Here is a 25368-nt window from a genome sequence, read left to right on the forward strand (position 1 = left end):
GAGGCTACAACTTGGAGTTCAGTGCACACCTTTACAAAGCACTAAGTCCAGAGCAGGCTTCGCCACTGCAGTTCTGCAGGGCCTCATAGCCTCTCCTAATTCTATTTAGCCCAGCCACCCTTCCTCAGCTTTGTGATTCAACCCAAGAGTAATGACTGCAACAGTGAAACACGATGAACACAGTACAGTTGTGTACCTACCATAAATGTAGATGTTCGAGTGTATTCACTGTTGCAGTCCAGGTTACCCACCTACCATCCCCCTTCTCTTTGCTGGGACTTATCTGCACTTCTCTATCCTATACAACCTTTTTGGTGTATTTGCTTGTAGATGAAGGAAATGTTGTCTGTGTATGCATTTCTTATTTATATATTTTTCAGCCTACCTATTTGGGGCACCAGACATCTGGGGCAAGAAAAACTGAACAAAATGGCGTCGGTTGCATCTTTTATACCCCTGGCGCACTGACGTCAGGGAAGAGGCAACAGCAACCGACGTCGGACCTAGACTTTGGAATTCTGGCCGACTGTGGGTAGCCTGCCAGTAGGATATCCCAAGAGTAATGACTGCAACAGTGAATACACTCTAACATCTACATTTATGGTAGGTACACAACTGTACTTTTCCAGAAGAGTTTGTATTGGCTTACTTAAATGGATTTCTGGTCTGTCTTCCTAGCTTCAGGGAGTGAGAGCTTGCAGTTACTGGATTGACAGCTGTGTTCCTTTTACCGTTTGAGTCTGCCCCTAACCTTTGCTGCAGTCAGTTTGCTCCTCTCCAGGAGCATCTGCACCAAGCTTACTTCAGAGTGTCATTTTTTAGACATGGTTGCTGTAGCCATAGGAATGTAAAGCTTTCTTTTCTCCAAACATTGTCTCGTCCATGGCTGTGGGGATCAGAACTCACTGTTTAGACTGTATTCCTGGACTAAGGAGTCTGAGCTAACTAGTGTTTCTTAGGTTTCTTTCACATTTTTGGCTTACACTTTTGGTTTCATACCAGCATTTTGATAATTATTACGCATATTTTCTGTGTCACATGTTGGTCTGTGAGAAGACCTTCCTGTATGGGTCAGGTGTAGTCTGCTTCTTTCCCCTGCTAGTGTACAGCCCCTTTAATCAGCGTAAGCTTTTGGTATTTCCTCTCATTCAGGCAAGTCTGTAGTAGTATGTCAGTTGTAACACTGAGTGCTGTATCTTCATTGTTTACTGATTTGCAGGAAGATGCTTATTATTGGCTAGGGGTGAACTGAGAGACAAGCACACTTGCATAGTCAGAATGTTGCATTATTGCATGTCATCAGGAGAGCAAGGCTGCCTGACCTCAGGTTTAAGAATTTCCAAAATAAAGTACTCAGTTCTTCTTGATGGAAAAGATGAACCTTGCCTAACACCCATTGGTGAGGGTCCTGCTTCGATTAGCTTACACGGTAAGAACATGTCTGTTAATTTCTTTTATGAAAGGAAACACCAGTTGGTCCATTACTAAATGGATTCTAAGTGGTTAGTTAATTACTGTACCTTTTAAAAGGATTAACCCTGCCTTAAAACCCATTGGGGGATGGTCCTTGTTTAGGGTTTTCTTGGCACTGAACAGTGCCAAGTGGTTAATTATTGTACCTTTTGTTGTGAGAAGTACCGTAAGACTCTTTGGGAGGTTAGGGCTCACCCATCACCTAGACAACTATCAATATTGACTTTTTCAAAAGTCTGCCTGCTGTGTTCGTCAGGCTACTATTTAATGCCATCTGTTTGCATGTTTTTTTTCAGCAATGGGGACAGGGTCTTGTGTACATGTGATGCAGAATGTGCTTTTACTGTTCTTTGTGTCGCATTTTATACTATTAAGCTGAACTTGCAAGGTAAGGATACACTGCTTGGTGTACTCCCATATGCAGTTTTCCTTTTGTCATTAAGCCAGAGTAACATGTTAAGTCACATCACAGCAGTTACATTAGCAAGATTGGAGATTGTACTAAAGAGCTGCTCAGTAACCTATGTCCTGTCTACAACCGTGTACAGATATACATGCTGAAGTGGGGAACACTGAAGTTTTAAATGCTAATCAGATTTGTATTTATTACTTTGTAAATTGTGAGTCTTCATCTCCATGAAGTAGGTTTTCTACAGAAATGAACAAAAGAGATATAGTTTTGTTAATGCTGTGCATTAACAGCCGCGTATTAGTGTTTTATACTGTAATTGCTGTACACATACTGTTATAATGGCAGTTAAATGTAATGGTCACTGCTGCCTAGATGTTTGCTTTTTGTGGTTTCAGTTAAAACACTGTGAAATGTTTTGCAAAAATTTTATTTATTTATTTTTATTTTACATTTGTTAACCGGGCTAGTCTGGCTGGATACATGTCCATTTTCAGCAGAGGCCCGAGGAGAAAAGCTCCATTAACGTACTAGCAAACTTACAATACAAAGATCAAACAATCAAATAACAAATATCAAAACCAAAGACCCAAGCAAGCAAAATTATATAAACATCATAGCAAATAAAGGAATCAAATTTTTATGTAGTTTAGTGAGATGCTGAGGGATTATAAAACAGGAAAACAAAACTGAGAGGCAACCTTCTTGAGTGATTGCTAGAGTAAGACTGCTAGTAAAATGCAGAAGTCTGTTAATAGACTGTCATAAGGAGAGTAAAATGTAAAATTACCTATGTAGAAATTAGAATAGAAAATAAGTTGTGGCAGGGTACTAGAAAAAGGTGGGTAGGAAAAAAACAGATGACAAGATGTAATGAAGGAAGAGAAAAAGAAATGTTAAAAATGGGTCAGTAGAGGCATAATTAAGGGTAGAGAAGCAACCAGTAGAGTGAAGGGGGGGCTAAAGAGGAGAAATTGTTGGTGAGCTCAAGTCAGGATTAGTGCATGGGCATAGCCAGTGGGTTTGTAAATGGTTTCTTATTTTCTTTTTGAAAAGGTGAGGTGAGCTTAGGGTGGTCAGGTCTATGGGGAGTTTATTCCAATAAGATCCTACAGTATTGGCAAATAAGGAGTCACCTGCTTTATTGTGGGATTTGAGTGTAGTTACTAGAAGCTTCCTGGCAGAGCGAATACCTTTACCTTGTTTGTGCTTTCTTTCAATTCCAAAATATATTGCGTCCCACTTACATTAGTTGTAGGCAGCAGAGAGATGAGACCAGATGCATACCTCAATTAACACGCCACCACAAACCAAAACACTTGTCTGTTCTTTTGTCTCCTCCTTGCCCCCTGAGTTCCACATTATAGTAATACATTGTTGAGCTGTTAAATTTTACTTTTGTTTTGAATAACAGCGATACAGAACTGAAGTTTACAAAGCATTTATCTGATTTCTTTTTGGAAGGAGTACTGATTAAACGACAATTGAGGGAATAAATACTGACCATTGTGGCAATGTAAAATTGCCCAGGTAACTTGGGAGATATGTAGGCTTCTTGCATACACAGCTCTAAATCTTTTTCATTGTATTTATTTTATCTAGTAATTTTGCCTCCTTGATACCTGTTTTCTTGGTGAATCTCTTGTGAATTAAAACAAGGTTATAGTAACAATGCAAGATTAAATAAGATAAAGCACTCGGGTGACTGACAGAGGGGAAGGGAGGGAATGGTGTGCCCATCTTGGAGGAAGGACGCTCATCTATGATGCTCCCTAAAAGGCTGCATGGTCCAAAGAGGGGAGTTGACCTTGGTAGTGACCATTGAGCATGAGGGTGGGGACAGGGGAAAGTGGTTGAGGCTTGTAATCTTATTGAGCGTGAGGGTGGGTAAAGGGGAAAGCGGTTGAGGCATGTAATATCCCCCCACCAAATGGAGAAGGGAGGTGGTGACTAGGAGAATGGATGGTAGACCTAGTGTAAGTTCGGGGCACTGGAGACCGAACCAGTAAAAATACAGGCTAATAAAAAAAAAAAAAAAGTATACATATGTGCATTGGATTTGTGATTTGTAATTCTGGTAGAGTGAAATGTGTTATATTAACATAAACAAGGATTGTGATGGATAAAATAGTGTACTGATTTTTTTATTTTGTGTTGAGCAAATCAGCATTATTTGCCAGTAAGTCAGATCACATTTACAACGCTAGCTTAATTGATTTTATTCAGGATTCCATCAACTCTGTGTATTACAGATGAATGTGCAACCTTCTGTCTCAGCCATGCTATCCACTTTAACCCTGCTGTCAACCTTAACAACCTATCGATTGTCACAGAACTGTCCACTCCCTATAAGTGATGCTATTACTGATCCCACAGATATTCCTCCCAGATTTATTCCTCCCAGTACAACTCCTCTAATTTACTTCAAACACGCGCACACACTTTTCCAAAACAGCCAGACCACTGTTATAGACCTTGACCTAAAATCAGAAGGCAAGCATCTTGGATTCATAGGTATTCACTAGGCTAATGACCATAAGGGCCTTTTTAAGGCTAGCTTTGCATCCCAAATCTGACAAGTTCTGATACCCTTGATAATTGTAAACAGGAGCCTGGGATTTGAAACATTTACAAGCAGCGGCCTGGGAGATGAACTGTTTACAGGCTACCTGTGTCCATTAGAGACATAGGTGCCAAACCAGGGATGAATTTCCTGTTCCCCATCCAGTTGTCCAAGGTACACTTGCACTGAGTTAGGGAGGAGCTCTGTGGGTATGCAGAAGGTCCATCAAAGTGGTGTCTGACAATGCCTTGTATGTCAGGCCTGGATTCCCCCTCAACAGCCTGTAGGAGACAAAATGCAGGGATAGGGCCTTGAGGTGGTGAGCATAGGACAAGTTACTTATGCCCTGTATTGTTTTAATGAGCAACTTCTGTGAATGTTCCAGTTGTTGGATATGCCTGGTTAGGGTCATACCAAAGTAGACACTACTCAGTGATAGGTCTGATAAATGCTAAACACAAAAGAACAATACCTTCCTTGGACGTAGATGCCATACCTTTGTTTATAAGTTGCACAACATAGAACGATTTCCTCGGTACTGTAGACGTGCCATGGTCAAAGACTATTTTACTGTGTGTGTCCCCAAATCCCTGACTACTGGGTCACCTCTTAGGGGTGTGTTGTCAGTATGATAGTTGCCAGGGGTGGATGACCTCCTGAAGGATGCTGTTATGCATTTCTTGGCATTTAGTTTTAGTCCATTACAGTACTCGCTGCTGTCTCTCAAATACCGGAAAGATGCATCCATCCTCACACTTCCTATCCCCTCTCATAATGTGGCTTCCGTCCCTATCACAGCACTAAAACTGCACTACTGCAGTATCTCAACACAGTCAACCAAAACAGAAGTATAATTTACCCTATCTCCACCCTATTTCTGGACTTCTCAAATGTGTTTGATACTGCATCTTGCCCTCTTCTTCTTAACAGGCTCTCACAACTAACACTGCCCTTGAATGTTTTTTTTTCCTAATTAACTCAAATGTCCTGCACAATCTGCAAATGGCATGGTTCCTACTGTACTCACCAGCCAGTACAAACAGGAGTACCACAAGAAAGAGTACTTAGCACCCTTCCTGGTTAATGTATTCATAAATGACATGCACAATGCAGACAAACATGCAGCAATCAAATATGCTAAAGGCTCCACTGTTATCCACTCAGCTACAACACTATCCCAACCCCAATCAGTCACACCAGATGTCTCCTCCTGTGTTGAAAGCTGGCTGGAACAACCCAATTACTCTGAAATCCCCAAAAAACTAAGTCATGTTTACTTCCAGTAACCTTCCACCAGCTTGTATTGCAGTAAATATAGCCTCATCTAACAACACCAAATAGAACAAGTCACTCATACCAAGTTACTGAGTGTTGCCATAGATGACAAACTTAAACCCGACGAGCATACCAGTGCTGCTATCCAATGAAACCACTGCAGATTAGGGATACTTTACAAAGACAAGTTGTTTTTCAAGGTAACCACATCCCCATGCTTCCCAGGTTGTTGTATGCATGTATAGTTTCACTAATTTACTGACTGCCCTAATGAACAAGCTTCAGCAGTATTTTAATAAAGGACGTTAATTTGCATCCAAACTGAACCTGTCTTTGTATTCCCATGCTGAATCTGAACTGGATAGAACTACCACACAACTTATGTACATGGCACATAAAATACTACACCATCCTGAGAATACTCCAGCTAACTGCAGTAAACAAAATGGTACAGAACCAAAATGAACTTTGATGTTCCTGTGCCGGCTCAAGGGTTTATCGATGCTGATGTCAGCTCCGACCCTGTAGGCTCCATCCACAGGTTTCTGCACTCGGGTTTCCTCAGTCGGACCCGAGGGGGATACTTTGGAACACCTGTCAGTTCTGAGCCTCCCTCTCGGCGCATCGGCTCGGGGGACCCTGACCCCGGTCATGGACTCGGAGGCCGGTCAGTCCTCTGATTCGGGGGGGACCCACCTTCGAGGTCTTGCGGAGCGCACTGGCCAGATCGTCAGTTACATCACCCGGATCGGTCATTCTGTTCTCTTCCACCCCGGCTAGAGCCTCTGACGTCCCCCTATCCGTAGATGGAGCCCAAAGGTCTGGGGATACCCCCATGAGCGGTCCTCAACTTTGAGGGCCCCTCAGAGTCTGTGCCTGAGGAGCCCCCTAGAAAGAAGTCGTGCAAGAGGAAGCACATAGACTCCCAAGACGAGTCTCTCACTTCTGATACTGACCTCGAGGAGTCTGAGGGGTCCCCCAAGTCGTCCTCTGATGACGTCTCTTTCTTTGACATCCTGGAGATATTGAGACAGAGAGGCGACTGGCTGTCCAAAACCCCCTCTGAGTAGGAGTCGGTATTCCTCAAGGCCTTTGGTACTCAACCCTCCGCCTCCTGGGTGTCTCCACCCTTAGACGAGCTCTTGGATTTAATTTGTCGAAAGGTGTGGGAGAATCCTTATTCGGTGGAACCTGTACCCAGAAGGCCCAATAAGTTTCTTTCTGCCCCCCCAGGAAAGAATTTCTGTCCAAAGGGGTTCCTGTAGATGCCATGGTGGTGGTGGCGGCCGCCACACAGCAGGAAGTAGCTGAGTCTTCTTCCTCAATCCATCCTCCTAACAAGAAGTCTAGGAGCATGGACCGGTACGGGAAGCATACCCTCTCGTCGGTGACCTTCACCTTACGGTCACTGAACTACCTCTGTCATTTTACTCTGCTCCAGAGAGATCTCCTCAAGGAGTTAGGAGATACTGTAGCGGGCAGCGTACATGAGGCGTTGGCGCACACTGTTAATGCCCAGGTGTGTACCCTCAATTCTGTTGTCAACTCGTCCATGAGGCTCATATCGTATGCAGCCGAGGGGGCGAGTAGGGCAGCCAGTTCGGGAGTAGCCCTCTGGAGGCAAGCCTGGATGAGTCTGTGTCATTTCGCGGAGGCTTTAAGTCTTCCTTCACTGACTCTCCCTTTGATGGGTCCTCGCTCTTTGGGACCAAAGTGAAAGACACCCTCACGAGATGCGAGCAAGAGGGAAAGACCCTGTCTGCCGTAGGGGCCTGTTTTTCCCTCCCCTTGAGGCCTTACCCCAAGGCTCAGAGGGGAGGGAAGATGTGGTTCAAGAAATCGCAAAAGTCTTTCCCGGCCGCACAAGGTGAGTCCCCCTCCAGAGGCAGAGGAGTGGGAGGTTATTCAGGAAGACGCCGTCCTAGAGGCAGAGGAGACCCCCCCCCGCAACTCAGGAGACACTGATTCCTTTCGCTGTTCTTCCTACCATCATTCCTGATGTGTTGCCCGACTGTGCTATTCCGGAGCCAGTTGGGGGCCACATAGGGGGGGCTGGGCTGCATATCGTTTTACCCGGAAGCCTGGGAAATCATCACCCAAGATCGATGGGTATTACGAATAGTTTCCGGAGGTTATGCCATCCCTTTTTCGTCAGACCCCCCCCTCCAGTCAGGAAAATCCCGGACGTTCCACCCAGTCAAAGGGATCACGCAGCATTAGAGGTTTCAAAGCTGCTAAAGAAGGGAGTCATCCAACCTGTCCCCTCAGACCAAATCGGATTAGGGACTTACTCAAGACTCTCTTTGGTGCCAAAAAGAACAGGGGACCTAAGACCCATTCTAGATCTCGGTAGATTAAACCACTACATTCTGAAGTCCAAGTTCCGAATGGTCACCCTTCATTCCATTTTTCCGTTGCTGGAAAAAGAAGTATGGATGTGCTCCATCGACCTCAAGGATGCTTACTATCATATCAAAATGGACAGGGCATCCAGGAGTCACCTATGCTTCCGGCTGGGAGACAGTCATTTTCAGTTTCGTGCCTTGCCCTTTGGTCTCACCACAGCCCCCAGGGTGTTCACCAAGTGTTTGGCGGTGGTGACAGCTCACCTGAGACGTCAAGGATTCCAAGTGTTTCCATACCTAGATGACAGGCTCCACACTCATCCGAGCCAGGGACGCTACCATTACCCTCTGTCAACGACTATGAATAACATTGAACTGGGAAAAATCTGCCTTGCTGCCCTCACAGCGTGTCGCGTTTATAGGCGCAGAGCTAGACTCCGTTCAGATGCGTCTTTCTTGCCCCACGACAGGATCAGAGTATTACAGAATCAGGTTCACACTTCATTACCCCTCAGGAAAGTACAGGCGAGATGTGTTCTTCAGCTTCTAGGCACCATGGCAGCTACCATTAGGTTAGTGCCTCTAGTGAGATTACACATGAGGCTTCTTCAATGCCTTCTCTTTGTCCAATGGTCTCTCCAAAAACTCCCCCTTTCCCACCAGATCCTACTCACGGACCTACGCAAACAGGATCTCTATTGGTGGCTGTGCTCCACCAATCTGGACGAGGGGAAACCGTGTGTTCCTCCGTCACCTGTCGCCATGGTGACCACGGATGCCTCCCAGATGGGGTGGGGGGGCATTATCTTGGCAGGACGGTCCAAGGCACGTGGCAAGATCACGAGGTACATCTGCACATCAATGTCTTAGAGATGGGGGTGGTGTTACTGGCGTTGTGGGCACTTCAGAGCTCTCTTTTTCTGGGGACGATTGCAATACACTTGGACAACATGTCCGTTGTGTGGTATCTAAACAAACAAGGAGGAGCCAGAACTTACCCCCTGTGCAGAGAGTTCATGCGAGTGTGGCAGTGGGCAGTGTCTTCCCAACTGTTTCTAGTGGCAACGCACATTCCAGGGAAGGCCAGTGTGATGGCAGACAGGCTGAGCAGAGCTATTCTGATGCCTTACGAGTGGTCCCTGAACCGTCTGGTTGCGGAAAAGATTTTCAGCAGGTGGGGGTCAGCCTTGCTGCGATCTTTTTGTCAATCCCGTCACTGCCAAAGGCAGCAACTACTTCACCCTGATCCCCCCACAGGGGGAGTCACCCAGGGACGCTCTAGTCCACGATTGGCCCTCCGGTCTGCTCTATGCTTTCCCTCCGTTTCCTCTGTTATGAGTGATTCAGAAAGCCATATCCTTGGGAAGCAAGGTGATTCTAATTGCCCCACACTGGCCTCACCAAGTCTGGTTCTTTCTCCATCCATTCGCTGTGGACATTCCTTGGATTCTGGACCCAGTACCAGACCTACTGACACACATGTTGGGACGGTTCCATCCCTCCCTGCGGACCCTCAGGTTGACAGCCTGGCTACTCCACTTCCATCGTTAGTCAGACTTCGTTTTTCACCTGAGGTGGTGCACATTTTATCCTCTTCTCATAAGTCTTCGACTAGGAAGATTTATTCCAGCAAATGGAAGCGATTCTCTATTTGGGCTCATGCCCAAGGAATTGACCCTTACACAGACCCAATTGCTGCTGTTTTGGATTTCTTGTCCATGCTCTTTCAGCAGGGCTCTGCGCCCACTACCATTGAAGTCCAGCTGGTGGCTATTTCAAACTTTCATACCTCCTATGAGCCTTCCCTTATGGCCCATAAACTCTGTAAGGCTTTTCTAAAGGGCACCTTATTACTCCGGCCTCCTGTGTCAGAACCTATCATGCCCTGGGTTCTAAACTTTGTTTTGCAAGCCCTTACTTCCCCACCTTTCGAGCCGGCTGCCACCTGAGAGTTAGTTTTTGTCCTGGAAGACAGCTTTCCTAATAGCCATCTCATCAGCCAGACGGGTGTCAGAGATTCAAGCTCTCTCCATCAAACCCCCGTATTTAATTTTTCATAAGGACAGAGTTTCTCTTAGACCTAATCCGTCCTTTCTTCCCAAAGTAACATCTACTGTTAAAATCTCAATCAGTCTGTTGAGCTGCCAGTGTTCTTCCCTCAATTCTCGAACAAGGCAGAGTTTAGATTTCATCAACTGGATGTGCACAGACAATTACGATTCTATCTACACAGGACCAAACACCTACGAAAATCTGACCAATTGTTTCCTTTTCAGAAAATAGAGCGAGTTCCCCTATTTCCAAGGTTACCATTTCCAGATGGATTTCGAATTGTATTTCCTTTATTTATTCTTCAGCGGGGAAAAATCTGCCGTTTCCCGTTAAGGCTCACTCTACTAGGGCTGTTTCTGCGTCTATGGCATACCATGCCAAGACTATCTTTGGATGATATTTGTGCTGCAGCCATGTGGGCTTCCCCGCACACCTTTATTACTCGTTACAAACTGGACGTGGCTTCTAGGGGGCAGGCTTCCTTTGGTTCCACAGTCCTCAGAAATATCTTCCTTTGAGCCTCCCAGGATAGAGGTGCTGGGGACGCTGTCTCACGAGTAAGAATGTAGGCGAGATTGGACCACATAACATCAAGAAGTTATGTACTCACCGTAACGTTCGATGTATGTAGTCCATCTCGCTTCACATTCTTACGTACCCTCCCACCTGCCCCCTTCCTGGAGGATCTGGAGGTTGGGATTGATGCTAGAGTACCCTTCAATGGTAGTTTGTTTTTCTTATTCCTCTTGATAGTGTTCTACCTTATTGGATTGTTGTTATGCATGAGGTGTGATTGCTGGATTTGCAGCAAACTAGATCTGGGGTTATGGAGCAGTGCTGCATGGGATACCTGTTTGGTCCAGCCAATGGGAGACTTCGAGCTAGTGAATAAAAGTTGGCCGAGTCGGAGCCGATATTCGGCTCCGAACCCACGAAGAATGTGAGGCGAGATGGACTACATGCATCGAACGTTATGGTGAGTACATAACTTTTTGTTTCTTCACCATCAGACAAATGAGCAGTTTCCACACTTTTAAGCACATCTTCAAAATGCATCAGAATCATAATAGAATTTGCAAATCCCCTGAATCTCCAGGTTAAAAATACCCAAATACTCAAGATTTCTTCCTCTTCTCCACTAAATCATTTCTCCCTATCTGGCTGGCTGTCTTACTGAAGCAAGTTTATTGTGCTCCTCCCATGAGAAACGTGGGCTCTTCTGTTTTTTATTAGCTTACAAATGAGTGCGTTTATAGATCATATTACTTTAGCTGCCAAATGTTGATTCTCTCTGTTGTTTAGTGATATGTATGCACTGATAATTTCCTGATTCAGTAATGCTCTGTGATATGCAATAAGTGTTGCTTCTTAAAACTTAGTACACTTAGAGTTCATAGATTAGTACTAGGCTAACTGACCTTGTGAGCCATTTTAAGCCAGCCAATTACCCCATGTGAGTATCAAACCCCACACCTTGTGTCTGTAAGGTAAACACCTTAACCAATACGCCAGCCTCCCACACAACATGTTTGTGTGATATTTCATGTTTAATTTTAATGAATTTCAGCATTGTTGTACCATTTCAGCATTTTATACACATTTCTTTATAGCTTATTTAAACTTTGTTGTACATCTACTGTTTTTAGAGTTTTTCTCCCCAGCCCTCTGCAAAAAATGGACGCAGTCGGACTTTCCGGTAAACAAAAGCAAATAAGTAAATTAAAAATAAGCACCTATGCTAAAGCTTGCTCACCAACATGAACATCATGTTGTATGTACAACCAGAAATGGAGATATGATTCGTAAAACAAGATGTGAAATATTTTTTATAATATTTCTTTTAACACTGCACTGGCACAGGGAAACTGGGTGGAGTGTCAGGCACCAGGTTTCCATATAATTTTTTTGTGTAAATTTATTTTTTTTATTTTACATTTGTTGACCGGGTTAGTCCGACTGAGCCTAGTGGCTCATTTTCAGAGGAGACAAGGGGAGAAAAGCTCCACAGTAAGATAAATTTAATAACATAGTAGTATAAAATTTTGGATACAAAGTCAGGTAGCAGTTCACAGTTAACATACAGTGAGTTTAGCTTTACAAAGGTTATAATAATGAGGTTATGCAAAGGGTATAGTATTAATCGAGTAAGAGATGTACATAAATAGTTCTATATCATTGCATACTAAATTTGTAAAACATTATGCCTAGTAAAGTTTAAAAGTGGGAGTGAGTAATGGGAGAGGGGGGTGGTAGCAAAGCGATGAGTAATAGGTGGTAGAAAAGCTAACAAATAGATTGTAGGTAGAGGAGGGAGGAAGGTAGCAGAAATTGTGCAAAAAAGGAAAGAGAAAGTGGGTAAGATGGTAAATGGGAAAAGAGTAAAGGTGGGTTGAGGGGAGGCGAAAGGAGTCTTGGGTGCAGGGGAAGGTAGCTTAGGGAGGATGAGTGCAGTGCCAAGACCAGATTGTTTTCAGATATTCTCTAGAGACTATTTCGAATTTATACAGATGTTTTAGGGATCTAATTTCTAAGGGAAGTTTGTTCCAGGATAGGGCAGGATTATAACTGTACAAGATGCAACCAGTTTTAGTCTTGGTTTTATATATTTGTAACAGATCTTGGTCAGAGCTACATAGAGGTTTGGTGGAGCAGTATTTAGAGATAATAGTAGTTTGGCTAGGACAGAAAGAGGTCTGGTAAAGGATGATGTGAATAATCTGTAGTTAAGGTGGGAGGAGCTGGTGTCCAGCCTGTTTAAGGGAACAACAGTAATGAGACTGGTATGGATGGGTTAGCTGCAAATCTAGTCACTTTATTGTAAGTAAATTCAAGTTTGGTTATGATGGAGGACTTCAGATTGGTAAAGGTGTGACAGCTATACAGTAGAGTATGTAGGAGGTAGGCATGTGAGAGTTATTTTTGCATTTGCAGTTAAATATTTTTTATTGCGATATACAATTAGATGCATGCAAGTCAAACTTAAGTTAGTCATCGATTGTGACACCTAGCAATTTTGTACTTGGTTCTACAGTGATGAGTGTGTTATTGCTGGAGAGTATTTTTAAGGTAGATTTGAGATTAGTGAGGTTTTTGGAGAGAGAGTAATAGCTTAGTTTTCTTGGGGTTGAGGACTCTATGGAAGAAAGGGATTTTTGGGTAAGAGAGCAGAGGTCAGAGGGAGTGTCCAAGATGGTGATGACTGTAGAGTCATCAGCATATTGAATAAGGGATGACTGTGGACAGGAGTTATAGAGCAGATTAGTGAATATATTAGAGTAATGGGCTGAGGATAGATCCTTTAGGGACTCCCATCATTACTGGGAAGGGAGGGGATAGGGCGGAGAGCCATTTGACAGATTACGGGTTGTCAGAGAGGTAGCTGGAAAACCAGGAAATTGTAGATGATGAGAAATTAAGGTTGGATAGTTTGGCTAAAAGAGGGTAGGAGACTGTGTCAGAGGCTTTGGAGAGGGCCAGGAATAAGCAGGAGACAAGTTTATCTCGGGCAAGGGATACGGTGTTAATAAAAGATATTAGTGCAGTTGAGGTACAGTGTTTGGGGCGAAAGCCATGTTGAGTGAGAGGTCTGTAGGTTTTCCTCAACTAAGTATTGCATAATTTGTGTATGGATCCATTTTTTCCAAAATTTTTGAGAGGGGACAGGATTGCAATAGGCCTGAAATTAGTAATGTCAGTGAAGTTGCCTCCCTTATGAATAGGCAGGGTGTAAAGTTTTTCCCATAGCCAGGGGACATAAGACTCAGAAATGGAGCAATTGAATAAGATGGATATAGGAAGAACTAGTGGTTCAGCAGCAATCTGTAGGAAATAAGAGAGTAGATTGTCTACAGAAGGAGAAGCATGGTTTACGTTTAGAGAGAAGAGGTTTTATATAATTTGTAGGTACTGTTTTGAGGGTGAGAGTGTTAGAAGGGTTACGTCAAGAAGTTTAATTTAAGAGGTAGTTTGCATCATTAGTAGGGGAGCATGAGTCTTGGTTATAGATTCGATGAAGTTGGAGTTGAAAGTGCCCTCAGTTTCTTCTGGAGTATTGTCTGGGCAGGGGTTTAGAGGTGAAGGGTTACCGGGGTGCAAAATGTAGTTGGTAGAGTCCAAAAATTTTTTGCGTCCGACCTTTGGGTAGAAGAGGGTTTGGCGTAAAAGTTTTGTCTTTATATGTTTTCTTACCATGTTTCTGAGTTCTTTATACTGTTGTAACTGAATAGGGATCTTTGTTAATTTCCTCATTCTATTTGTGTTTATCATAAGGGTACTGGTGGGAGAAGTTAGCCAGGAAGATATATTAGATTTTATTCTGACTGTTCGGAGAGGAGCAAGAGAATTTAGGATGTTTAGAAAGGTCGAGTTGAAAGAATGGACAGCTTCATCAAGGGGCAGAATGGTTAGATGTGACCAGTTAACCCTAGAGAGATTGTCTTTGAAGGTCTCTGGGCAGAAGCTGGTAAGTTTGTGGGAGGTTATGTGCTTGTGGTGCCTGGTGAAGTGAGGGGTATGTCTGATGACTCTTATGGGGGAGTGATCGCGGAGGGCTTTAGGTAAGGTCTCAGGGAAGTGGTATTTTAGGCAGTGAAAGACTGCAATCCAATTTAGGAGAGAGCTAGGGAGTTGGGATTTATTAGTATGTGTAGGAGTAGAGATTAGTTGCTCAAGGCCGTGCAGGTTGATTGAGGTTGAGGTGGGTGCTTGAAGAGAGAGCCAGTCGATATTTACATCCCCAAGGAGAATAGTTTCATTATGGATAGTCTGAGAGAGGTGGGAGAGAATGTTTTCCAAGATGGTAATGTTGTTTCCTTGGTGAATATAAATGGTTATAGCAGTAATAGTGTTATAGTTCAGTTTAAAGTTGGCCAGGAGGAGTTCAACAGGTGAGGAGGAGGGAATGGGTTTATCTTGGTTTATTAGAGTGAGATGATTAGAGTAGACAATGGCCATTCCACCCTTTTTCTGTTGCCTGTCAAGCCTAAGGATATTATAACCGGGTGGGAGGATGTCTTTTGCCTTGGTTGTGTGGTTTCAACCATGTTTCTGTTAGGGTGTTTGTGTCTGGGGTGTAATTTTCCAGCCAGGCATGGAATTCGCTGACTTTAAGGATGCTTTCTAAGATTCAGAGAGTAGAGGGATATCTTTTTTTTTTTTTTTTTTTTTTTTTTTTAAGTGGAGTTGTTTGAAGGGTTTGTGGGGTGAATAGTTGAGATTGAGGTTGTTGTGCCAGGACCAGGATTAGGATGTGCATCCCCTGATAGAAGTAGGTGTTTAAGGAGGGGGAATTGTTTGATGAGGAGGTGCTTGCACTTTTCATTTAGGGTGGTAGAATGTAAGGGAGGTAGCTTGATTTTTGGAAGTGGAGTATTAAGGGGAAAGATGGATGAGCATACGAGGAAATGTAGGGGGTTTATGGATGAATTTATTTTAGTGTTAGCTAGGTGGAAATATGGTGGGGTTAGAGGAGAATGTTAAGGAAGTGAGAGTGTATAGAAGAAGTAAGAGTGAAGGTAAGAAAAAAAATTGCAATTTGAAAGGCATGTTGGGAGGTGAAATGAAACTGAAGGAATGAGAAAAGGTGGATGATAAGGTAGATGTTGGGAGTAAGTGAAGACTGTGGAGAAACGGATTATGGGTATAGGTAAAAAGAGTGTAGGCGTAATGAAGCTGAACTAGAGTTGGATTGTGTAGGAAGGAGGCATGTACTGGAAAGGAGGAGGGGGAGAGCAGGGAAGTGGGGTTTGCTAGTGGTTAACTATAAAGGAAATTATTTGGGGGGGTAGGAGGAGAGCGAAGTGAGCCCGAACGTAGCGGGGCTGCACTCAGGTCACAGATACCGTGGTAGTATGTGAGCAAAAAAAAGTCAGTCAGTTGCCGTTTTATTAGGTTATGGCAAGGCAACTGGTAAGTATAAATGCTTACAAATTGTGGTGGTAAATAAATTGTGAACAAAAGCTCTAGGGGGCTGGGATGGTATGTAATGAGACCGGGTTTCTATTTGTGCAGTCTAGTTAGAAGTAGGGATGGCTGGCGTTTCAAGGTAACATGCATGGAGGGAGGTGTCAGCTGTAACATATTTTACTTTGATTAGGTTAGCAGAAAAAAATTTGGTTTGCATACTTTAGTCACAAGTTTCTTTCTTATGAGTTTTTTGCTGGAGGAAAAGAATCCCGTATTGCCGGTGGATGGCTAAATTGCTGGGTCTCATATTGGAGCAGCTGGGAAATGGACAGACGGGAGGTTATGAAAGGAACAAAATGAAAATAAAGGATGTAGAGGGAAAGAGAGTTTTAGTAAAGGCAATAAGGACAAAAAAATAAGCTCATTTGCACAATTACAAAACCAGTTGAGTAAATTATGGCAGCGAGTATCAGAAACAATCACACTTAGCCTAGAGAGCTTGTTTAAAACAAAGTTTTGCATTACAAGATGGGGGCATCTAGAATTTAAATGAGAGCATGACCTGCCCTTCAGGCAAACCATCCATCGCAAAAATGAACAGCTATTAGCATAAAAACAAGTCTGTCCGAGCAAGTTAAGCTATTTCTGTAAAGAAATTAAAGCACCTCTGAAATGCAGTGTTATATCTCAGTTACTCCTCAATTTAAACCCGAGTGGAAGTGTCTACAGTACTAGGCTAAAAATGCTATTACACATTATGGTCAAAGGTAGTACATGTAATTGTTAACTTTGGGCCAGCAGGGGGAAAGTATTTTTTAAACATTTTATTTAAGTCTCACATTTTTAACAATGCCATGTCATGTAGTTATAGAAGAAAGCTATTGTGAACATTTTTTCATTAGTTTCCTGCATTGTACAGGTTTTCTTTAACAGTTATCGGTCAATCCAATTGTTACATACTGTGATGCCCCTGCATTGGCCTAGTAATCTAGGAACCTCAATCCTCACCACTGGTAAAAGTGAGGGACGTACACAATGGGAGGATTGCAAGTACACACACAGTAAAGTACATTTTCCCTTAAGAGCACACAGGGATCACAGTCAGCATGGGGCTGGTTTCTGCCTCTTTCTCCAGATCACCAGTAAGACTCTCCATTGGCTTAGCTGTAAGGTTAAGATAGTCGAGTGGCCAAACTACTATGTCCAGCACCCTCTCTGTCCAACCAGTGCTTCATGTTCCTGCCCAAGTAGCTGACACACACATACTGTGAGATTTGATTCATATACAAACACACACATACACCTGGGGAAGGCTGGCACAGATTTACTAGGTGTGCCCTCTTTTGCCCAGACTATAAGATGCCACCAGCCACCCTTACTTATCGGTTACTATAAGGCCCTTACAAAGGGTGTTTAATCCTAATGTGTAATGTTACTATTAATCCAAAATGGTAGTTTTGACCAAGACTTGCAAGGCTGTTTAAGAGTGGCCTGTACAGTGTTACCAAATACATATGGCAGTACTTTAGAGCTTAAGTATGTCTCACAAATATCAGCCGCAAAGATAGGTTTAAATATATTTAATAATAAAAAAACAAGACAATACTGAGAGAACAAACTGTTACTTCAGAGTTCTAAATCACTGGAAATATTTTAAAGCAACATTGCAGGGCAGTCTCAAATAAATACAGAAGACATGTAAACTAAACTTTACTATATTTCTATCTATATCTAAGGTAAATACTATTCCTGAAGTCTTACTTGCAGATAACACGCAGGCAGAAGTGCTGAGTGGATGTTTCTAGGTCCAAGACGAGATACAAAATGCATAGTCTCTCTCTCTCTCTCTCAGAGATTAAATTAATAATAAACATTACTGCTGGGTTAGCTTGGATGACAGCACTCTGTCACCTGACTTCAGTTCCAAGGCTAAACAGATACTTAACATCTCTGTGTTAAAAATACATATCTCTCAGATGTGCAGCTGCTAGAAAGTTGTAAAGCAGTCAAACACTTTAAATTTTAAAACAAGTAATTAATTTCCTTTTCAGACAGTAGAAAAATGTGTAGCTCTAGACATTGTGTCTGCTTGCTGCATTGAAACTAACTTTTATAGCACACCATAAAGCACTTAATTTCAACTTATTTTCTTGAATTTTTGTAAGTTAATCTTCTGTGTTCCAGCAGGGTATGCTGTGGTTACATTCTTGAAGCTCAGTACGTAACATAAAGTTGTGTATAAATCATATCAATATTTACAAAATGACAGAATTATTTACAAAATTCCAGATAGCTAGGCTGGCAATATCACATACATTGCTCAAGTCTGGTTTTCCTCACTCAGTCCTCCTCCTTAACATTACTCTGCATGTATTGTTCCTGTAAATGCAGTTTAGTGCTTTGTAATGTGCTCATACTTTTTCTAAAGATCTCAACAGTCAGTTCAATGCTTCAGTTACGGATGGTTTAGATTTTGATTTCTGTTTTCTAGTAATGCTTTTTTAGCTATCTCTAACAGTAAACTTGGCAAGGCCTTACTGTGTCTGGGCCATTCAGGTCCTGTAACCCAGTATAAAAGAATCATTTCCTTTGTTACAATCATTTTGCTACTCTAACATTTCTGACAAAGTACTCTGTAGGGAATGTTTAAAGTTTGCCAGCTTGTTAGATTTTCAAAAAAGCTTGATGTTCAATTTGTTTCACTGTTGCAGTAATAACTCCTTGACATTTCCTGAGTGTCCCCGGACCAATCTCTGAGGGACTGCACTTGTGACTGGCCTATTTGTAGAGGTGGACTCCCCATTTCTAACTTCTTGGGGTCCTGTCTGTGAGCCAGCTGGCTGTCCTATTAGGTGACTTAAGATTTATACCCAACCTCAATGCCCGAGTTGGAGTATTGTCAGATGCCTTCACCAGGTCTAGGTAGGCAGTGTAAAACATTTTGCCCTCATCTCTTGGTTTGTTGACCTTCTTAAAGTCCACTAGGTTAAGTAGGCATGGCCTGCCCTTGACACCAAATTGAATTGGGTACAGTGTCTGGAGGTTTTCTATGTCATTGATCATTTCCGTGGCTTTGCATATGAGACTAGTGGCTCTAGTGTCAGGGTCTTTAGATGCCCCAGCATTACGCAGAGGGATAAGCACTGCTGTCCTTTCATGAAGCATGAAATGTGTTTGGAGGATATAGTTTAATAGCAATTCCAGAGGCCCTGATAGGTCATGTTTCATGATAATTAGAAGGCATCCTGGGATATTGTTTGGGCCCATTGATGTAGTGCTCTTGTCTTATTGAGAGCATTAAGACCTGTTCCATAGTAATAGCAGGGGGGAGTTGCATATGATTGTATTTCCTGAGGGAAGATTGAGAGGCAGAGAGGGGTGTAATGTTGGAGCTGAATTTGTCGGCCAGTACGTTTGCAAAATCTTCTGGCTCAGTACAGGTGGCAGCATTAACAATGAGCTGTGCATGCAGTTGTATATTGCCGTTGAGTTAACAAAGATAGCTAAAGAATGCCTTGTGATTCTCCATGGCTTGGGAGGCAAAATTTACCACACATTTAGCTTTTGTTAGACTTTGTCCTCTGAGTTGTTTAATTTGAAGAGTGTTTTTATCCTGTGGATGCTGCATCTACTAATTGTTGCCATGATTTTCTTCCTTGGGTTATACAGCCTGTTGATGAGAGTCCACCAGGGTGGCTTGTTTTTTGTTAGTTCTGTACTTCTTCCTGGTGGTTCCAGCTGCCTCTGTGCAACTGTTAACATGCTTGTATAGGGTTTCTGTCAACAATTGCACATAGGCAGCAGTGTTCTCAGAGGTTATTGGGGGTTGAAATCTCACCAGGTTATCACTTAATAGTAGAAACTTAACCTTGGAGTAATTCCTGAATTTTTCTAGGGTTAGTTGGGGTTCCAGGTTTTATTTTCGCTTCGTAGAAGATCATTCTCTAGTCTGACCTTACCAGAGAAGACATTACACAAGGGTGTGTGAAGCAGTCCTCTCGTACTAGTGAGGACCAGACCTAGTATGTTTCCAGCCTTGGTTGGTGTATTGACAATCTGGCCCAGGGAGTTTGTGTTTACAAATCCAAGAATCTCTGTGCCTGTGCAATTTGGTGCCATATATGATTCCAAGTTAATAGTGGTGTAATTAGTCACCTGTGAATATAGTATTGGATTGAATGGTGAATGTTTCTAATGAGTTTAAATACATGTTGTGATTTTCCTCGGTCATAGAGGGGGATTTATATCTTGTAAGGAAGTAGTGTAGGATTTTGCCTATGGTGATTTGAACATGCAGAAGTTCAAGTGCATCATCCTGTTTAATCAACCTTGAGGTGTATTTATTTTCAGTGTAAATCGAGACACTTCCATCTTTAGTCCCTGTCTGTGTAGTAGCTGGTCTAAATGTATAGAAGGCATTATAGACTTGCGCTGTTGGTGTTGCTGCCCACGGCTGTAAACCATGTCTCAGTGACCACACAAGTGCCCACATCCTCTAGGGTGAGGAGAGCTTGTAGGGAGTGGAGTTCTTTGTGTAGACTCCTAACATTGAGCAAGAACACTTTTAGATTTTCTTGGTTTTAATTTGCTATGTTGGATGTGTTTTCAATTTGGCATTTCCAAAAAAGGCACTGTGGTGGAGGAAAGTGTTTTAGCTAATATTCAAAAGCTTAGAGGGGTGAGGTGTGGGCCATACTTGGCAAAACAGCATGCTCTGTTGACCATCTGTTTCCATGCTACCAAATATTGCATCCCCTTAACTATGCCAGAAACTAAGCCATTAAAGTCAGTAATCTGTTCACATTATGGCATCATCCTTGGAGAATGTAAAATGCAGCTCAGTGCTAGGCTCATACCAACCTGGGACATTTATTCCGAGAGCTCCATGATGTTTGTCTTCATATAGTCTAGGGAGATGCATCTCAGCTCATTTACACCCACATGGACTATGACTGAGTCATACTGGTACTTATGGTCCGGTGACCTGAGTGCTTAAATAATGTAGTTGATCCTGGCCTCTGATAAGCAACTGACCGTGACTTTCTCCGTACTCAGCCTGGTGAGAGGGTCATCCTTTTGTCTCGCAATGAATGTTGGATTGTGTGGTAGCTTTCCTTATGGGTTTAGAAGTAGAGACTCCATGAGTTGTGGCTGTATGTGTTGATGTGGGTGTTGTTTTGAAAGAGTACATTTGGGACTGCTGAGGGTATTTGTTGTATACTTTGTCTAGGAGGTCTTTAGGATTTGGAAGGTTACTTTTAAGTGCCTCAGTATGTGTGGGTCTTTGTGTCTGCTTTGAATTGTGTGTTGTGAGTGCAGCATAAGGACTACTGACAATCTGATCTTAGGAGTACTTTTGTTTGAGAGCTTTGCCTCCGGTGATCTTGTGTAAATACCTCTATCCCATACCAGACCAGTTTATTTGAGAATTAACTGGTTGTCCGTAAACATGAGGCAATTTCTATGTTGCCTCACGATTCCCATATCCACAAAGCTGGTAACAGAGATAGTGGGAAAGTTCATATAAGTGACAACAGACCCTTTCTACTGGTTAGAGTGAGAATGTAAAGCAATGTCAGGAGTATCTGTTTTGCAACTCTGGGAGCAGTGTTTGTCACTGCAGACTAGTTGCCTTGTGTGCAGGTTGATCCAGATTTCCCTTGCAAGAAGTAGTGTCTGAAGATACAAAGGCCTACTGGACAACCGTTGGAAGCTAACCAACAGTCCACCCAGGCCCGTGATCATTGTAAGAGAAACTGATTTGCAGTCCCCTACCCCCAAACGCACAAAATGGAGTGTGCAACCAAGGCCTGTATTTGAGACCCTTTCGGAGTCCGCTTCGTTGTTGACCCCCTCAAGCTGGATGGGCCTGGGTCGCTCTGCAGAACCCAGCTTTCAACTACTGTTCTATCTCTACTTTACGAGAGGGTGGTGTCCTTAGAGTTTGAGGACACTTCCAACTGTCCGCAGGCTGTGGCCACACATCTGAAGCATGGGCCAACAACTTCCCATGCCACTCCTAAGTCCAGGCACCAAAGCCCAACATAAGAAGGCTGTGGCTCCAGCTTGCCTCAGCGTTCTGGGTCCTAGTCACACTAGGCCTTACCTGCAGGACTTAGACTGGCTGAGGATCTAGTTGATTTTGTGAGATCCAGACTGCTCAGCCCTGGTAGGATTCTTCTACAGGAACTACTCCAGGAAAAAGAAAGTGGGACATTCGCCCTGCGTCTTCTGTGTCTTGTGACTCTGATGATGATGAGTTAGCTTATGTTGACTAAATTTTTTCTGAGTCATAGGCCAACTCCAAGTCTGATGAAAATTTTTCCACAGTTTCATCATTTCAGGATTTTACCTTTGGAGAGACCTTCCTTAAGAAAATGGTATTCTAAAATTGGGAAGCTTAGTATTGTCTCCAGTCTGAGAAGAGAGTTTGGGAATTTCTTAAACCTTCCTGAACAGAAGCCCATAGACACCCCACCAGTATTAGAGGTTGTGGATGATATTTCTGACTTTTCACTGCAGCCTGAATATCCTAGACAGTAGTATCTGGGAAGCCAGACCAATTTTATAGGATTCTGGATTCCTGTAAACACCTTTTCAAGAATCTGTTTGCAGACCCTGCGGTGGTCTGCTCAGGAACCAAGGAGGCCAAAGGCGGAATCTCTATAAATCCCTTGCCAAATGAAAAACAGGGTAGAACCCTAGAGAGATTTGGTAAGAAAATCTATACTACTTCTACCCTGACCATAAAAGCTGTAACTTGTCAGTTTCATATTGTCATTTTCCAGGAAACTTTCCTGAGACCAAATGAAAGAAAAAAATTGAGGGGATCGAAAACGGACCTCTACATAGGGAAGTGTTTAAACACTGTAATTATTGCTACCATGTTTCTAAAAATAGCTTGCATTCTTGCTCGGAAACATCCAGCAGGGCACCAGCTTCAAGGTCCATTATTAGAAGATATGCTTGGTTAAGAGAGTAGACTTTTCCATAGCAAGTTAAGTCAGAAATCCTAGATGCACCCTTACACAAAGATTTTATGTTTGGAACCAAGGTCAAAGCTATTTTCAGAAAACTGGAGGGTAAGGCCAAGTACCTTCAGACTGTCAAGGACTTTCTTGCAGGTACCCCCCCCCAGGTTTAGTAGGAATTACCCAATCTGCTTCACAGGTTCGTCTGAGAGGGGAGTGAACTAGAAAAGTCAGACGACACTGACTATGAAAGTGCAAGCTGATCAGAGACCAAGGCCAAGCAGACCCCAAACCCAGGAAGCAGTTAAACTCAGCCCCCCCATCCCAAGTTAGGAGTAATACTTTCTTTTCTTGGAAAATTGGGTGAACATTTCTCAGGGTCAGTGAGTTCTTCAGATAGTAAGAGAAGGCTACATGCTGCAGTTTTCTCATCTTATGACTCCAAACCCCATTCCATCTAGCCCAAATGACAGCTACTAAAGGCTCAAGCCCAAATCTGTATTCTTCTTCAGTAAGGCTCCATAGAACCACTCTCTCCAGGAGAAAAAGACAAAGGATACTACTCAAGGTTCTTAGTTTCAAGAAAACAGTAGGAAGTCTTACCTTTTAAAATGGAAGTGATGGGTTATTTGGTGCCTGAGCAAGAGCTGTCAGCCTTCATTGGCAAATCTGTTGTTGGCTCTCACTTACCAGGTGGAACTTTTCTCCAAGGGACTGACCTAAAAAAATCCATGCCTCTGCCATCTCTGCTTGCTTTGCCATGCAACCCCCACTGTTTTCTCAACCTGTCATGAAACAGTTCCTTAAAAGCATCATCCACCATAAGTCACTCCACCGAGCCCCTGTTCCCTCTTGAGATCTCAGGTTTGTTCTAGAGAAACTCACACTGCCCCCCCACCCCCACCCCTTTGAAACAGTAGCCTCAGTAGGTGTCAAATTCTTAACCATTAAGAATGCAAGTCTGCATGTCCTCCCCACGGTTGGGTGGGTGTTCGAAAGACATGTGTTGAATGTCAAGGTGGCACCTCAACGTTTGTGAAAATCTACTGCCATTCATTAGCGGACCGGAGTTCCGATGTGGCGACCCCGAACCTGGAAAAGCCGAAAGACAACAACATCACTTTTGCTCATAAAATGTCAGACCTGCAGACTCGTATATGTAAAAAAAAAAAAAAAAAAAAAAAAAAAATGGCAGTTTCTGTTAGGGGTAATCCAGCCTTTATGCCAACAGTGTTAACCAAAGTCTGCTTAAATCAGATATTCATTTACCTCCCTTCTTTCTAAATCCTCAGACTGAAAGAAAAAGAAGTCTGCACTCTCTAAACATTTACAGGCAGCTCAGATATCTGAACAGATGTAAAAATTTCAGAAAGTCGGACAGTCTCTTTTTGTGGCCTTTGCACCTAATAAACTAGGTAAACTTGTTAACAAGCAGACTGTTTGAAACTCCAACTGCATTACTTTCTGTTGCACACACCACAATAAGGAGATGCCACTGAACATTAGAAATTACTCAACCAGACCTCTTCTGTACCACTGCTGTTTTTATCAGAGAAGTGCCCACCAGAGAAATTCTGGATGCAGCCACAGAGTCTTTAGTCTACACGTTTACTAAACTCTACAACATAGCATGCTCTTCCAGAGCTGGTTTCACTTATGCAGTCCTGTTTTTTCTTTACCTTCAGTCCACTGTCTGCCCATTTTTTCAGCTTTGGGAATTTTCCCAAGGAGTTATTACAGTAACAGTGAAACACTGTGAATATAGTCCAGTTGTGTGCACTTACCATAAATACAGATTTTCAAATGTCTTCATTGTTGAACTAGTCTTTTCCTCCCTCATTCCCTTTTCTCTCTGCTAGGAGCTGGAGTAGTCATCCTTTCCCTCTTTTCTGCTTGATAAGTACCTTCCCTGTTACTTGCTGTCTTCTTTCAGGCCACCCTAATTGTACCCTACTGAGGGGAATGGGGTTGTTTAGTGCTCCTGGCCTAGGGCTGAAAGTGTGGGTTCCAGTCCTGAGGAGCAAGAATGGACCGAAAATATGGCACTGACAGCCCTTGTACCTTGACATCTTGACGTCAGAAAGGAGGGTTTGCGCTGGGTCAAGAGGAGGGGATTAAAGCGTCTAGTATTTGGGCTGGACAAGGGCTTCCATAACAAGGAATCCCAAGGAATTATTAGGTGGAATCGGCGGACAGCTGACATTAATGTGGAGTAGTTTGCAGACCGTACATGGACTCTTACTTGGTGCAGTTGCAGAGATGACTGTTTATATTTCAGATGATGAAAAAGTTTATTTTTTGTCACAGTCAGTAATTTAATAGAGCACAGTTTTAAGTGTGATCTCATTCTAAACCAAGCATTCATGTAGACAACTC

At 43.0% G+C, this 25368-nt stretch overlaps 1 protein-coding gene across 5 annotated transcripts in view; it reads left to right on the top strand.

Moving 5' to 3' along the window:
- SRSF11 (serine and arginine rich splicing factor 11) overlaps window positions 1-25368 on the top strand; it is a 1393100-nt gene that overhangs the window by 722613 nt on the left and 645119 nt on the right. The gene's annotated exons all lie outside the window — the stretch shown is intronic.

The sequence above is a fragment of the Protopterus annectens genome, chromosome 10.part0, assembly GCF_019279795.1.
Source record: "Protopterus annectens isolate FY-2018-M chromosome 10.part0, PAN1.0, whole genome shotgun sequence".
Lineage (NCBI taxonomy): Eukaryota > Metazoa > Chordata > Ceratodontiformes > Protopteridae > Protopterus > Protopterus annectens.